The 12838-nt window shown below is 37.9% G+C and overlaps 10 non-coding genes across 10 annotated transcripts; all 10 read left to right on the top strand.

Annotated features, from left to right (window-relative positions):
- The first annotated feature begins 554 nt into the window (after positions 1–554).
- On the top strand, positions 555–636 carry TRNAL-UAG (transfer RNA leucine (anticodon UAG)). The gene has a single exon. It is a non-coding gene; the product is annotated as a tRNA-Leu (tRNA).
- Positions 637–1448: 812 nt separating this feature from the next.
- TRNAL-UAG (transfer RNA leucine (anticodon UAG)) lies at positions 1449–1530 on the top strand. Its single transcript has one exon. It is a non-coding gene; the product is annotated as a tRNA-Leu (tRNA).
- Positions 1531–3160: 1630 nt separating this feature from the next.
- On the top strand, positions 3161–3242 carry TRNAL-UAG (transfer RNA leucine (anticodon UAG)). Its single transcript has one exon. It is a non-coding gene; the product is annotated as a tRNA-Leu (tRNA).
- An 886-nt stretch (positions 3243–4128) lies between these two features.
- On the top strand, positions 4129–4210 carry TRNAL-UAG (transfer RNA leucine (anticodon UAG)). The gene has a single exon. It is a non-coding gene; the product is annotated as a tRNA-Leu (tRNA).
- A 1234-nt stretch (positions 4211–5444) lies between these two features.
- TRNAL-UAG (transfer RNA leucine (anticodon UAG)) lies at positions 5445–5526 on the top strand. The gene has a single exon. It is a non-coding gene; the product is annotated as a tRNA-Leu (tRNA).
- A 1629-nt stretch (positions 5527–7155) lies between these two features.
- TRNAL-UAG (transfer RNA leucine (anticodon UAG)) lies at positions 7156–7237 on the top strand. Its single transcript has one exon. It is a non-coding gene; the product is annotated as a tRNA-Leu (tRNA).
- Positions 7238–8123: 886 nt separating this feature from the next.
- Positions 8124–8205, top strand: TRNAL-UAG (transfer RNA leucine (anticodon UAG)). Its single transcript has one exon. It is a non-coding gene; the product is annotated as a tRNA-Leu (tRNA).
- Positions 8206–9439: 1234 nt separating this feature from the next.
- On the top strand, positions 9440–9521 carry TRNAL-UAG (transfer RNA leucine (anticodon UAG)). Its single transcript has one exon. It is a non-coding gene; the product is annotated as a tRNA-Leu (tRNA).
- A 1588-nt stretch (positions 9522–11109) lies between these two features.
- TRNAL-UAG (transfer RNA leucine (anticodon UAG)) lies at positions 11110–11191 on the top strand. The gene has a single exon. It is a non-coding gene; the product is annotated as a tRNA-Leu (tRNA).
- A 1233-nt stretch (positions 11192–12424) lies between these two features.
- TRNAL-UAG (transfer RNA leucine (anticodon UAG)) lies at positions 12425–12506 on the top strand. Its single transcript has one exon. It is a non-coding gene; the product is annotated as a tRNA-Leu (tRNA).
- Positions 12507–12838: the final 332 nt, after the last annotated feature.

Below are 12838 nucleotides of genomic sequence, written 5' to 3'. Positions count from 1 at the left end.
CTGCTGCAGGTAAAATCTCCTCTTCTCAAGTCTCGGTAGAAGACCTCTAGTCCTTTGTGGTTTTTAAACGACAACAACAGAAATTGCAGGTACTCGTCACGCTTCGACAGACAATTTACCCCCACCGTGAAAAAAGGCAGAAAAAAATGAAACCAACTGTACGTGTTCCAGTTAAATCACCCAAAACATTTCTTAAAACGTCTACTTAATTGGATAAAACAACAACTCACTTTGATAATTCCATAAATGTATTTGTGCTTACTCCAAAGGAATCGTCTACCTAATTGGATAAAACAACATCTCACTTTGAGAATTCCAAAATGTATTTGTACTTACTTCAAAGGAATCATTCCTCTGCTGTAGGTAAAATCTCCTCTACTCAAGTCTCAGTCGAAAATTTCTTGTCCTTTGTGGTTTTCAAACAACAACAACAGAAATTACAGGTACTTGTGACCCTTCGAAAGACAATTTAACCCCAACGTGAAAAGAAGTGGGAAAAAAACTGAAACCAACTGTACGTGTTCCTGGTAATAAGCTGTGTGCCTGTAATCGAAGGTAGCGTGGCCGAGCGGTCCAAGGCGCTGGATTTAGGCTCCAGTCTCTTTGGAGGCGTGGGTTCAAATCCCACCGCTGCCAAATATTACATTTTTAGTGTATTGTGCATTATTCATAAAGGCCAAATTGTCCATTTGTCAACTCATATGATCACTGAAAACAGAGTCACGTTCATGGCTCTTTTCGTCTGGGATTTAAAATGGGCTTTTTTTTTACTTCAAAGTGGCAAGTAAAATTTGCCACGCATGAACAGCTGTTAATCAAGCCAATAATAACTCTTATAGAAAAGAACATCTTGCTTCAGCTTTAAAGCACCCAAAACATTTCTTAAGACGTCTACTGAATTGGATAAAACAACACCTCACTTTGAGAATTCCAAAATGTATTTGTACTTACTGCAAATGAATCATTCCTCTGCTGCAGGTAAAATCTCCTCTTCTCAAGTCTCGGTAGAAGACCTCTAGTCCTTTGTGGTTTTCAAACAACAACAACAGAAATTGCAGGTACTCGTCACGCTTCGACAGACAATTTACCCCCACCGTGAAAAAAGGCAGAAAAAAATTAAACCAACTGTACGTGTTCCAGTTAAATCACCCAAAACATTTCTTCAAACGTCTACTTAATTGGATAAAACAACATCTCACTTTGAGAATTCCAAAATGTATTTGTACTTACTTCAAAGGAATCATTCCTCTGCTGTAGGTAAAATCTCCTCTACTCAAGTCTCAGTCGAAGATTTCTTGTCCTTTGTGGTTTTCAAACAACAACAACAGAAATGGCAGGTACTTGTGACCCTTCGACAGACAATTTAACCCCACCGTGAAAAGAAGTGGGAAAAAAACTGAAACCAACTGTACGTGTTCCTGCTAATAAGCTGTGTGCCTGTAATCGAAGGTAGCGTGGCCGAGCGGTCTAAGGCGCTGGATTTAGGCTCCAGTCTCTTTGGAGGCGTGGGTTCAAATCCCACCGCTGCCAAATATTAAATTTTTAGTATATTGTGCATTATTCATAAAGGCCAAATTGTCCATTTGTCAACTCATATGATCACTGAAAACAGAGTCACGTTCATGGCTCTTTTCGTCTGGGATTTAAAATGGGCTTTTTTTTTACTTCAAAGTGGCAAGTAAAATTTGCCACGCATGAACAGCTGTTAATCAAGCCAATAATAACTCTAATAGAAAAGAACATCCTGCTTCAGCTTTAAAGCACCCAAAACATTTCTTAAGACGTCTACTGAATTGGATAAAACAACACCTCACTTTGAGAATTCCAAAATGTATTTGTACTTACTGCAAATGAATCATTCCTCTGCTGCAGGTAAAATCTCCTCTTCTCAAGTCTCGGTAGAAGACCTCTAGTCCTTTGTGGTTTTCAAACAACAACAACAGAAATTGCAGGTATTCGTCACGCTTCGACAGACAATTTACCCCCACCGTGAAAAAAAGGCAGAAAAAAATGAAACCAACTGTACGTGTTCCAGTTAAATCACCCAAAACATTTCTTAAAACGTCTACTTAATTGGATAAAACAACAACTCACTTTGATAATTCCATAAATGTATTTGTGCTTACTCCAAAGGAATCGTCTACCTAATTGGATAAAACAACATCTCACTTTGAGAATTCCAAAATGTATTTGTACTTACTTCAAAGGAATCATTCCTCTGCTGTAGGTAAAACCTCCTCTACTCAAGTCTCAGTCGAAGATTTCTTGTCCTTTGTGGTTTTCAAACAACAACAACAGAAATTGCAGGTACTTGTGACCCTTCGACAGACAATTTAACCCCACCGTGAAAAGAAGTGGGAAAAAAAATGAAACCAACTGTACGTGTTCCTGCTTCTCACAATTTTACTTCAAAGTGGCAAGTAAAATTTGCCACGCATGAACAGCTGTTAATCAAGCCAATAATAACTCTTATAGAAAAGAACATCTTGCTTCAGCTTTAAAGCACCCAAAACATTTCTTAAGACGTCTACTGAATTGGATAAAACAACACCTCACTTTGAGAATTCCAAAATGTATTTGTACTTACTGCAAATGAATCATTCCTCTGCTGCAGGTAAAATCTCCTCTTCTCAAGTCTCGGTAGAAGACCTCTAGTCCTTTGTGGTTTTCAAACAACAACAACAGAAATTGCAGGTATTCGTCACGCTTCGACAGACAATTTACCCCCACCGTGAAAAAAAGGCAGAAAAAAATGAAACCAACTGTACGTGTTCCAGTTAAATCACCCAAAACATTTCTTAAACCGTCTACTTAATTGGATAAAACAACAACTCACTTTTATAATTCCATAAATGTATTTGTGCTTACTCCAAAGGAATCGTCTACCTAATTGGATAAAACAACATCTCACTTTGAGAATTCCAAAATGTATTTGTACTTACTTCAAAAGAATCATTCCTCTGCTGTAGGTAAAATCTCCTCTACTCAAGTCTCAGTCGAAGATTTCTTGTCCTTTGTGGTTTTCACACAACAACAACAGAAATTGCAGGTACTTGTGACCCTTCGACAGACAATTTAACCCCACCGTGAAAAGAAGTGGGAAAAAAACTGAAACCAACTGTACGTGTTCCTGCTAATAAGCTGTGTGCCTGTAATAGAAGGTAGCGTGGCCGAGCGGTCTAAGGCGCTGGATTTAGGCTCCAGTCTCTTTGGAGGCGTGGGTTCAAATCCCACCGCTGCCAAATATTCATTTTTTAGTGTATTGTGCATTATTCATAAAGGCCAAATTGTCCATTTGTCAACTCATATGATCACTGAAAACAGAGTCACGTTCATGGCTCTTTTCGTCTGGGATTTAAAATGGGCTTTTTTTTACTTCAAAGTGGCAAGTAAAATTTGCCACGCATGAACAGCTGTTAATCAAGCCAATAATAACTCTTATAGAAAAGAACAGCCTGCTTCAGCTTTAAAGCACCCAAAACATTTCTTAAGACGTCTACTGAATTGGATAAAACAACACCTCACTTTGAGAATTCCAAAATGTATTTGTACTTACTGCAAATGAATCATTCCTCTGCTGCAGGTAAAATCTCCTCTTCTCAAGTCTCGGTAGAAGACCTCTAGTCCTTTGTGGTTTTTAAACAACAACAACAGAAATTGCAGGTACTCGTCACGCTTCGACAGACAATTTACCCCCACCGTGAAAAAAGGCAGAAAAAAATTAAACCAACTGTACGTGTTCCAGTTAAATCACCCAAAACATTTCTTCAAACGTCTACTTAATTGGATAAAACAACAACTCACTTTGATAATTCCATAAATGTATTTGTGCTTACTCCAAAGGAATCGTCTACCTAATTGGATAAAACAACATCTCACTTTGAGAATTCCAAAATGTATTTGTACTTACTTCAAAGGAATCATTCCTCTGCTGTAGGTAAAATCTCCTCTACTCAAGTCTCAGTCGAAGATTTCTTGTCCTTTGTGGTTTTCAAACAACAACAACAGAAATGGCAGGTACTTGTGACCCTTCGACAGACAATTTAACCCCACCGTGAAAAGAAGTGGGAAAAAAACTGAAACCAACTGTACGTGTTCCTGCTAATAAGCTGTGTGCCTGTAATCGAAGGTAGCGTGGCCGAGCGGTCTAAGGCGCTGGATTTAGGCTCCAGTCTCTTTGGAGGCATGGGTTCAAATCCCACTGCTGCCAAATATTACATTTTTAGTGTATTGTGCATTATTCATAAAGGCCAAATTGTCCATTTGTCAACTCATATGATCACTGAAAACAGAGTCACGTTCATGGCTCTTTTTGTCTGGGATTTAAAATGGGCTTTTTTTTACTTCAAAGTGGCAAGTAAAATTTGCCACGCATGAACAGCTGTTAATCAAGCCAATAATAACTCTTATAGAAAAGAACATCCTGCTTCAGCTTTAAAGCACCCAAAACATTTCTTAAGACGTCTACTGAATTGGATAAAACAAAACCTCACTTTGAGAATTCCAAAATGTATTTGTACTTACTGCAAATGAATCATTCCTCTGCTGCAGGTAAAATCTCCTCTTCTCAAGTCTCGGTAGAAGACCTCTAGTCCTTTGTGGTTTTCAAACAACAACAACAGAAATTGCAGGTACTCGTCACGCTTCGACAATTTACCCCCACCGTGAAAAAAAAGCAGAAAAAAATGAAACCAACTGTACGTGTTCCAGTTAAATCACCCAAAACATTTCTTAAAACGTCTACTTAATTGGATAAAACAACAACTCACTTTGATAATTCCATAAATTTATTTGTGCTTACTCCAAAGGAATCGTCTACCTAATTGGATAAAACAACATCTCACTTTGAGAATTCCAAAATGTATTTGTACTTACTGCAAATGAATCATTCCTCTGCTGCAGGTAAAATCTCCTCTTCTCAAGTCTCGGTAGAAGACCTCTAGTCCTTTGTGGTTTTCAAACAACAACAACAGAAATTGCAGGTACTCGTCACGCTTCGACAATTTACCCCCACCGTGAAAAAAAAGCAGAAAAAAATGAAACCAACTGTACGTGTTCCAGTTAAATCACCCAAAACATTTCTTAAAACGTCTACTTAATTGGATAAAACAACAACTCACTTTTATAATTCCATAAATGTATTTGTGCTTACTCCAAAGGAATCGTCTACCTAATTGGATAAAACAACATCTCACTTTGAGAATTCCAAAATGTATTTGTACTTACTTCAAAAGAATCATTCCTCTGCTGTAGGTAAAATCTCCTCTACTCAAGTCTCAGTCGAAGATTTCTTGTCCTTTGTGGTTTTCAAACAACAACAACAGAAATGGCAGGTACTTGTGACCCTTCGACAGACAATTTAACCCCACCGTGAAAAGAAGTGGGAAAAAAACTGAAACCAACTGTACGTGTTCCTGCTAATAAGCTGTGTGCCTGTAATCGAAGGTAGCGTGGCCGAGCGGTCTAAGGCGCTGGATTTAGGCTCCAGTCTCTTTGGAGGCGTGGGTTCAAATCCCACCGCTGCCAAATATTAAATTTTTAGTATATTGTGCATTATTCATAAAGGCCAAATTGTCCATTTGTCAACTCATATGATCACTGAAAACAGAGTCACGTTCATGGCTCTTTTCGTCTGGCATTTAAAATGGGCTTTTTTTTTACTTCAAAGTGGCAAGTAAAATTTGCCACGCATGAACAGCTGTTAATCAAGCCAATAATAACTCTAATAGAAAAGAACATCCTGCTTCAGCTTTAAAGCACCCAAAACATTTCTTAAGACGTCTACTGAATTGGATAAAACAACACCTCACTTTGAGAATTCCAAAATGTATTTGTACTTACTGCAAATGAATCATTCCTCTGCTGCAGGTAAAATCTCCTCTTCTCAAGTCTCGGTAGAAGACCTCTAGTCCTTTGTGGTTTTCAAACAACAACAACAGAAATTGCAGGTATTCGTCACGCTTCGACAGACAATTTACCCCCACCGTGAAAAAAAGGCAGAAAAAAATGAAACCAACTGTACGTGTTCCAGTTAAATCACCCAAAACATTTCTTAAAACGTCTACTTAATTGGATAAAACAACAACTCACTTTGATAATTCCATAAATGTATTTGTGCTTACTCCAAAGGAATCGTCTACCTAATTGGATAAAACAACATCTCACTTTGAGAATTCCAAAATGTATTTGTACTTACTTCAAAGGAATCATTCCTCTGCTGTAGGTAAAACCTCCTCTACTCAAGTCTCAGTCGAAGATTTCTTGTCCTTTGTGGTTTTCAAACAACAACAACAGAAATTGCAGGTACTTGTGACCCTTCGACAGACAATTTAACCCCACCGTGAAAAGAAGTGGGAAAAAAAATGAAACCAACTGTACGTGTTCCTGCTTCTCACAATTTTACTTCAAAGTGGCAAGTAAAATTTGCCACGCATGAACAGCTGTTAATCAAGCCAATAATAACTCTTATAGAAAAGAACATCTTGCTTCAGCTTTAAAGCACCCAAATATTTCTTAAGACGTCTACTGAACTGGATAAAACAACACCTCACTTTGAGAATTCCAAAATGTATTTGTACTTACTGCAAATGAATCATTCCTCTGCTGCAGGTAAAATCTCCTCTTCTCAAGTCTCGGTAGAAGACCTCTAGTCCTTTGTGGTTTTCAAACAACAACAACAGAAATTGCAGGTATTCGTCACGCTTCGACAGACAATTTACCCCCACCGTGAAAAAAAGGCAGAAAAAAATGAAACCAACTGTACGTGTTCCAGTTAAATCACCCAAAACATTTCTTAAACCGTCTACTTAATTGGATAAAACAACAACTCACTTTTATAATTCCATAAATGTATTTGTGCTTACTCCAAAGGAATCGTCTACCTAATTGGATAAAACAACATCTCACTTTGAGAATTCCAAAATGTATTTGTACTTACTTCAAAAGAATCATTCCTCTGCTGTAGGTAAAATCTCCTCTACTCAAGTCTCAGTCGAAGATTTCTTGTCCTTTGTGGTTTTCACACAACAACAACAGAAATTGCAGGTACTTGTGACCCTTCGACAGACAATTTAACCCCACCGTGAAAAGAAGTGGGAAAAAAACTGAAACCAACTGTACGTGTTCCTGCTAATAAGCTGTGTGCCTGTAATAGAAGGTAGCGTGGCCAAGCGGTCTAAGGCGCTGGATTTAGGCTCCAGTCTCTTTGGAGGCGTGGGTTCAAATCCCACCGCTGCCAAATATTCCTTTTTTAGTGTATTGTGCATTATTCATAAAGGCCAAATTGTCCATTTGTCAACTCATATAATCACTGAAAACAGAGTCACGTTCATGGCTCTTTTCGTCTGGGATTTAAAATGGGCTTTTTTTTACTTCAAAGTGGCAAGTAAAATTTGCCACGCATGAACAGCTGTTAATCAAGCCAATAATAACTCTTATAGAAAAGAACAGCCTGCTTCAGCTTTAAAGCACCCAAAACATTTCTTAAGACGTCTACTGAATTGGATAAAACAACACCTCACTTTGAGAATTCCAAAATGTATTTGTACTTACTGCAAATGAATCATTCCTCTGCTGCAGGTAAAATCTCCTCTTCTCAAGTCTAGGTAGAAGACCTCTAGTCCTTTGTGGTTTTTAAACAACAACAACAGAAATTGCAGGTACTCGTCACGCTTCGACAGACAATTTACCCCCACCGTGAAAAAAGGCAGAAAAAAATTAAACCAACTGTACGTGTTCCAGTTAAATCACCCAAAACATTTCTTCAAACGTCTACTTAATTGGATAAAACAACAACTCACTTTGATAATTCCATAAATGTATTTGTGCTTACTCCAAAGGAATCGTCTACCTAATTGGATAAAACAACATCTCACTTTGAGAATTCCAAAATGTATTTGTACTTACTTCAAAGGAATCATTCCTCTGCTGTAGGTAAAATCTCCTCTACTCAAGTCTCAGTCGAAGATTTCTTGTCCTTTGTGGTTTTCAAACAACAACAACAGAAATGGCAGGTACTTGTGACCCTTCGACAGACAATTTAACCCCACCGTGAAAAGAAGTGGGAAAAAAACTGAAACCAACTGTACGTGTTCCTGCTAATAAGCTGTGTGCCTGTAATCGAAGGTAGCGTGGCCGAGCGGTCTAAGGCGCTGGATTTAGGCTCCAGTCTCTTTGGAGGCATGGGTTCAAATCCCACTGCTGCCAAATATTACATTTTTAGTGTATTGTGCATTATTCATAAAGGCCAAATTGTCCATTTGTCAACTCATATGATCACTGAAAACAGAGTCACGTTCATGGCTCTTTTTGTCTGGGATTTAAAATGGGCTTTTTTTTACTTCAAAGTGGCAAGTAAAATTTGCCACGCATGAACAGCTGTTAATCAAGCCAATAATAACTCTTATAGAAAAGAACATCCTGCTTCAGCTTTAAAGCACCCAAAACATTTCTTAAGACGTCTACTGAATTGGATAAAACAAAACCTCACTTTGAGAATTCCAAAATGTATTTGTACTTACTGCAAATGAATCATTCCTCTGCTGCAGGTAAAATCTCCTCTTCTCAAGTCTCGGTAGAAGACCTCTAGTCCTTTGTGGTTTTCAAACAACAACAACAGAAATTGCAGGTACTCGTCACGCTTCGACAATTTACCCCCACCGTGAAAAAAAAGCAGAAAAAAATGAAACCAACTGTACGTGTTCCAGTTAAATCACCCAAAACATTTCTTAAAACGTCTACTTAATTGGATAAAACAACAACTCACTTTGATAATTCCATAAATTTATTTGTGCTTACTCCAAAGGAATCGTCTACCTAATTGGATAAAACAACATCTCACTTTGAGAATTCCAAAATGTATTTGTACTTACTGCAAATGAATCATTCCTCTGCTGCAGGTAAAATCTCCTCTTCTCAAGTCTCGGTAGAAGACCTCTAGTCCTTTGTGGTTTTCAAACAACAACAACAGAAATTGCAGGTACTCGTCACGCTTCGACAATTTACCCCCACCGTGAAAAAAAAGCAGAAAAAAATGAAACCAACTGTACGTGTTCCAGTTAAATCATCCAAAACATTTCTTAAAACGTCTACTTAATTGGATAAAACAACAACTCACTTTTATAATTCCATAAATGTATTTGTGCTTACTCCAAAGGAATCGTCTACCTAATTGGATAAAACAACATCTCACTTTGAGAATTCCAAAATGTATTTGTACTTACTTCAAAAGAATCATTCCTCTGCTGTAGGTAAAATCTCCTCTACTCAAGTCTCAGTCGAAGATTTCTTGTCCTTTGTGGTTTTCACACAACAACAACAGAAATTGCAGGTACTTGTGACCCTTCGACAGACAATTTAACCCCACCGTGAAAAGAAGTGGGAAAAAAACTGAAACCAACTGTACGTGTTCCTGCTAATAAGCTGTGTGCCTGTAATAGAAGGTAGCGTGGCCGAGCGGTCTAAGGCGCTGGATTTAGGCTCCAGTCTCTTTGGAGGCGTGGGTTCAAATCCCACCGCTGCCAAATATTCCTTTTTTAGTGTATTGTGCATTATTCATAAAGGCCAAATTGTCCATTTGTCAACTCATATGATCACTGAAAACAGAGTCACGTTCATGGCTCTTTTCGTCTGGGATTTAAAATGGGCTTTTTTTTACTTCAAAGTGGCAAGTAAAATTTGCCACGCATGAACAGCTGTTAATCAAGCCAATAATAACTCTTATAGAAAAGAACAGCCTGCTTCAGCTTTAAAGCACCCAAAACATTTCTTAAGACGTCTACTGAATTGGATAAAACAACACCTCACTTTGAGAATTCCAAAATGTATTTGTACTTACTGCAAATGAATCATTCCTCTGCTGCAGGTAAAATCTCCTCTTCTCAAGTCTCGGTAGAAGACCTCTAGTCCTTTGTGGTTTTTAAACAACAACAACAGAAATTGCAGGTACTCGTCACGCTTCGACAGACAATTTACCCCCACCGTGAAAAAAGGCAGAAAAAAATTAAACCAACTGTACGTGTTCCAGTTAAATCACCCAAAACATTTCTTCAAATGTCTACTTAATTGGATAAAACAACAACTCACTTTGATAATTCCATAAATGTATTTGTGCTTACTCCAAAGGAATCGTCTACCTAATTGGATAAAACAACATCTCACTTTGAGAATTCCAAAATGTATTTGTACTTACTGCAAATGAATCATTCCTCTGCTGCAGGTAAAATCTCCTCTTCTCAAGTCTCGGTAGAAGACCTCTAGTCCTTTGTGGTTTTCAAACAACAACAACAGAAATTGCAGGTACTCGTCACGCTTCGACAATTTACCCCCACCGTGAAAAAAAAGCAGAAAAAAATGAAACCAACTGTACGTGTTCCAGTTAAATCACCCAAAACATTTCTTAAAACGTCTACTTAATTGGATAAAACAACAACTCACTTTGATAATTCCATAAATTTATTTGTGCTTACTCCAAAGGAATCGTCTACCTAATTGGATAAAACAACATCTCACTTTGAGAATTCCAAAATGTATTTGTACTTACTGCAAATGAATCATTCCTCTGCTGCAGGTAAAATCTCCTCTTCTCAAGTCTCGGTAGAAGACCTCTAGTCCTTTGTGGTTTTCAAACAACAACAACAGAAATTGCAGGTACTCGTCACGCTTCGACAATTTACCCCCACCGTGAAAAAAAAGCAGAAAAAAATGAAACCAACTGTACGTGTTCCAGTTAAATCACCCAAAACATTTCTTAAAAACTCTACTTAATTGGATAAAACAACAACTCACTTTTATAATTCCATAAATGTATTTGTGCTTACTCCAAAGGAATCGTCTACCTAATTGGATAAAACAACATCTCACTTTGAGAATTCCAAAATGTATTTGTACTTACTTCAAAAGAATCATTCCTCTGCTGTAGGTAAAATCTCCTCTACTCAAGTCTCAGTCGAAGATTTCTTGTCCTTTGTGGTTTTCAAACAACAACAACAGAAATTGCAGGTACTTGTGACCCTTCGACAGACAATTTAACGCCACCGTGAAAAGAAGTGGGAAAAAAACTGAAACCAACTGTACGTGTTCCTGCTAATAAGCTGTGTGCCTGCTATCGAAGGTAGCGTGGCCGAGTGGTCTAAGGCGCTGGATTTAGGCTCCAGTCTCTTTGGAGGCGTGGGTTCAAATCCCACCGCTGCCAAATATTACATTTTTAGTGTATTGTGCATTATTCATAAAGGCCAAATTGTCCATTTGTCAACTCATATGATCACTGAAAACAGAGTCACGTTCATGGCTCTTTTTGTCTGGGATTTAAAATGGGCTTTTTTTTACTTCAAAGTGGCAAGTAAAATTTGCCACGCATGAACAGCTGTTAATCAAGCCAATAATAACTCTTATAGAAAAGAACATCCTGCTTCAGCTTTAAAGCACCCAAAACATTTCTTAAGACGTCTACTGAATTGGATAAAACAAAACCTCACTTTGAGAATTCCAAAATGTATTTGTACTTACTGCAAATGAATCATTCCTCTGCTGCAGGTAAAATCTCCTCTTCTCAAGTCTCGGTAGAAGACCTCTAGTCCTTTGTGGTTTTCAAACAACAACAACAGAAATTGCAGGTACTCGTCACGCTTCGACAATTTACACCCACCGTGAAAAAAAAGCAGAAAAAAATGAAACCAACTGTACGTGTTCCAGTTAAATCACCCAAAACATTTCTTAAAACGTCTACTTAATTGGATAAAACAACAACTTACTTTGATAATTCCATAAATTTATTTGTGCTTACTCCAAAGGAATCGTCTACCTAATTGGATAAAAAAACATCTCACTTTGAGAATTCCAAAATGTATTTGTACTTACTGCAAATGAATCATTCCTCTGCTGCAGGTAAAATCTCCTCTTCTCAAGTCTCGGTAGAAGACCTCTAGTCCTTTGTGGTTTTCAAACAACAACAACAGAAATTGCAGGTACTTGTCACGCTTCGACAATTTACCCCCACCGTGAAAAAAAGCAGAAAAAAATGAAACCAACTGTACGTGTTCCAGTTAAATCACCCAAAACATTTCTTAAAACGTCTACTTAATTGGATAAAACAACAACTCACTTTGATAATTCCATAAATGTATTTGTGCTTACTCCAAAGGAATCGTCTACCTAATTGGATAAAACAACATCTCACTTTGAGAATTCCAAAATGTATTTGTACTTACTTCAAAGGAATCATTCCTCTGCTGTAGGTAAAATCTCCTCTACTCAAGTCTCAGTCGAAGATTTCTTGTCCTTTGTGGTTTTCAAACAACAACAACAGAAATTGCAGGTACTTGTGACCCTTCGACAGACAATTTAACCCCACCGTGAAAAGAAGTGGGAAAAAAACTGAAACCAACTGTACGTGTTCCTGATAATAAGCTGTGTGCCTGCTATCGAAGGTAGCGTGGCCGAGCGGTCTAAGGCGCTGGATTTAGGCTCCAGTCTCTTTGGAGGCGTGGGTTCAAATCCCATCGCTGCCAAATATTCCTTTTTTAGTGTATTGTGCATTATTCATAAAGGCCAAATTGTCCATTTGTCAACTCATATGATCACTGAAAACAGAGTCACGTTCATGGCTCTTTTCGTCTGGGATTTAAAATGGGCTTTTTTTTACTTCAAAGTGGCAAGTAAAATTTGCCACGCATGAACAGCTGTTAATCAAGCCAATAATAACTCTTATAGAAAAGAACATCCTGCTTCAGCTTTAAAGCACCCAAAACATTTCTTAAGACGTCTACTGAATTGGATAAAACAAAACCTCACTTTGAGAATTCCAAAATGTATTTGTACTTACTGCAAATGAATCATTCCT

The sequence above is a fragment of the Pelobates fuscus genome, chromosome 3 (assembly GCF_036172605.1).
Source record: "Pelobates fuscus isolate aPelFus1 chromosome 3, aPelFus1.pri, whole genome shotgun sequence".
NCBI lineage: Eukaryota > Metazoa > Chordata > Amphibia > Anura > Pelobatidae > Pelobates > Pelobates fuscus.
The sequence above is the reverse complement of the archived record's forward strand: the minus strand, read 5'-3'. Positions and strand labels throughout refer to the sequence as shown.